This window comes from Cyprinodon variegatus, unplaced genomic scaffold, assembly GCF_000732505.1.
Source record: "Cyprinodon variegatus isolate N-32 unplaced genomic scaffold, C_variegatus-1.0 Scaffold2102, whole genome shotgun sequence".
Classification (NCBI taxonomy): Eukaryota; Metazoa; Chordata; class Actinopteri; order Cyprinodontiformes; family Cyprinodontidae; genus Cyprinodon; species Cyprinodon variegatus.
This window is the reverse complement of record NW_015152555.1, coordinates 1-3,488: the sequence shown is the minus strand read 5'-3', so window position 1 is coordinate 3,488 and position 3,488 is coordinate 1. Positions and strand designations below refer to the sequence as shown.

The 3,488-nt window shown below is 39.4% G+C and overlaps 1 pseudogene; it reads left to right on the top strand.

The window, feature by feature from the left end:
* LOC107105161 overlaps positions 1-3,269 on the top strand; it is a 17,692-nt pseudogene extending 14,423 nt beyond the window's left edge.
* The last annotated feature ends 219 nt before the right edge of the window (positions 3,270-3,488 follow it).

Here is a 3,488-nt window from a genome sequence, read left to right as displayed (position 1 = left end):
TTAATGATTAAACTTCCTCATGCTCAAAGGTTACCTGTGGAATACCACAGGGATCAGTGCTGGGACCAATTCTCTTTACTATATATATGCTCCCCATAATTCGGTAGATTTATTAGACAGTATTGGATTCATTTTCACTATTATGCTGATGATACTCAGGTATATCCACATGAAGCTAACCCATTACATAGATTACAGGCATTTCTTTCGCTTCATTGGCTTCCTGTTAAATCAAGAATCTTTTAGTTATCAGGCTCCTCTCCTGTGGAACCAACTACCAGTTTTAGTTTGTGAGGCAGACACCCTGTCTACTTTTAAGACTAGGCTTAAAACGTTCCTTTTTGATAAAGCTTATAGTTATAGTGGCTCAGATTATCCTGAGCTATCTCTATAGTTATGCTGCTATAGGCTTAGACTGCTGGAGGACATTGGGACCCCTTCTTCATCATTCTGCTTCATTCTATCACTATTTTCCCACTGCAGAATCTGCTGTGACACCATCCTGTAGAGAAATATCAGCTGTGCTGCTGCCATCAACACCTTTGTTTATATATGTTGGAGATTGCCCTGTTTTCAGTGTAGTCATGTTTCTCTGACTGTGAGTGGTTGGATGTGCTCTCTTCCATCGTCTGACACGGGAAGTGGCTCGGATCTCGCCTGCCTGGCTGTGTGTTTCCTTGAAGGGGCCCCCCCGTGGAGCTGGTTTACAATTGCCTTTTGTATTTCTGATTCTTTTTCTACGTCTGCTTCTGTCTCCTTGAACCCAACTGGGCCTTGGCAGATGGCCGCTCGCACAGAGTGTGTTTCAGATTTCAGTTCAATGATGCATTTTAGATGTCTGACAGACAACCTGCTAACTCAAACCTATGACTAGTCATGTTTTAGTCATCAAAGATCCATGTTTAGCTCATCAGATTTCATTGTCATAAAAAAAGGAGCATCAGCGAAATAATTTCGTAATCGTTGATGAAAACAACACTGATGTATACACATACAAATTGGGGAAATCTTATTCATCATGTAAAACGCTTGTTATTGATCACCTTAAGGGCTGGTTATACTCCCCGCAGCAGTGTGTCGCAGTGAGCTTGATGCAGAAATTTTTATTTATTCTCAATTTTGAAGTGGTCTGCGCTATGTTATGTTCCACGCCACAATGCAAGAGGTACAATCATAAACTAGCTGTGGGTCTAGATACAGCTGAGGCAGTGAGGAAGTGCGGGTAAGTCTGTCCGACAACAGAGGGACTTGAGGGTGAAAAAGAGCAGGGATCCAGGTGAAAAAAGGGTCCCAGCGTTCTCACACACCCTGCTCTTCTAGTTGGTCCAACTTCACGAGTTGTTTTCCGCAATTGCGGTCATACAAACAAAACAAGTCGGCAAGCGGATGTAGATTTGACCAGTCAGAGGTCTCCTGTCTGCGTCATAGTCTGCGGTCACCTACAGTTTGGGAGAGCTGCAGCAGAGTGTCTGCGGAGGGGGCGGGGACATCTTTGTGTTCACTGCGACACCTACGCAGAAGACCTAGTTTCGAAGTATAAAACAGCCTTTACATGATCCTCGGTCACCCCAGATAAAAATATTTATGTTCACTCAAATATTAGGCGAACAATGAGCTACAGAAACCAAGCTAGCATGATGTTATAATGCTTCAGATGGCAGTAAAACATCAATAATTGAATTATTTGGAAAACTAAAATTGGGTTTGTGTACTGTAAAAAATGAAGAAAAAATGATGTCCTTTTTAGACATAATCTAAAGATTTAAAGATAAAAGAGAAGGTCCGATCCTTGTGGTTGTTAGATCACCACAAGGATGATTGAAGTGAGGTGTTCTTTATTTAACCACCAATAGAAAGTCTTTCTGTTGTGTTTGTCTTTCCAGACCGCCTGCAGGATTATGTTGGAGAAGAGGAGGATTTCTCTGACCAGCAGCTCTATGAACAGGAGAGGAATTCCAGTTTGGACCAAGAGGAACCAGAAGCTCTGCAGATGAAAGAAGAGCAGCAAGAACCAGAACATCCCTGGACAGAAGAGGAAACCATGGAGCTCCCCAAAAGTGAACATGATGAGCAGCTTTTTGTGAAGCAAGAGACTGATGATACAGGAGAGAAACATTTTCCATGTTTGACATGTGGAGAAAACTTTCTAAAAAAAGAACATTTCATGGTTCACAAAAACACAGGTCAGACGATTTATAAATGTCTGTCCTGTGGAAAAACATCTAAACTTAATAACCACATCAGAACTCACACAGATGAGAACCCTTTTTCCTGTACCATTTGTAACAGGAATTTTACTGAAAAAAGTAGTTTGTCTAAATACATGAGAATTTACATTGGTGAGAAGCCTTTTGAATGTCTGTCCTGTGGAAAAAGCTTCAGTAAGAAATGTAAACGTGATAAACATATGACAAATCACACAGGTGAGAAGCCTTTTGAATGTCTGGCCTGTGGAAAAAGCTTCACCTTTAAGTCTAATCTTAATAATCACATCAGAACTCACACAGGTGAAAAACCTTTTTCCTGTACCATTTGTAACAAGAGTTTTACTGAAAAAGGAAGCTTGACTAAACACATGAGAATTCACATTGGTGAGAAGCCTTTTGGATGTTTGTCCTGTGGAAAAAGCTTCACTCAGAAATCTAATCTTGATAAACACATGACAATTCACACGGGTGAGAAGCCTTTTGAATGTCTGTCCTGTGGAAAAAGCTTCACCTTTAAGTCTGATCTTAATAATCATATCAGAACTCACACAGGGGAAAAACCTTTTTCCTGTACCATTTGTAACAAGAGTTTTACTGAAAAGGGTAGTTTGACTAAACACACGAGAATTCACACAGGTGAGAAGCCTTTTGAATGTCTGTCCTGTGGAAAAAGCTTCACCTTTAAGTCTGATCTTAATAATCACATCAGAACTCACACCGGTGAGAAGCCTTTTGAATGTCTGTCCTGTGGGAAAAGTTTCACTAAGAAACATAATCTTTATACACACATCAGAATTCACACTGGTGAGAAGCCTTTTTTCTGTACCATTTGTAACAAGAATTTTACTGAAAAAAGTAGTTTGACTAAACACATGAGAATTCACACAGGTGAGAAACCTTTTGAATGTATGTCCTGTCGAAAAAGCTTCACCTCTAAGTCTGATCTTAATAAACACATCATAATTCACACAGGTGAGAAGCCTTTTTCCTGTACCATTTGTAAAAAGAATTTTAGTCAAAAGAGTAATTTGACTACTCACATGAGAATTCAACACTGGTTAGAAGTCTTTTAAATGTCTCTCCTGTGGAAAAAGCTTCACCTGTAAAACTGGTCTTGATACACACATCCTAATGCACACAGGTGAGAAGCTGTTCTCCTGAAGGATTTGTCACCAAGGTTTAAAACCAGATGGTCATTTGAGTATTCAGATAAAATTTATTAATGCATAATCTGACATGATTCATATATATATATATATATATATATATATATATATATAT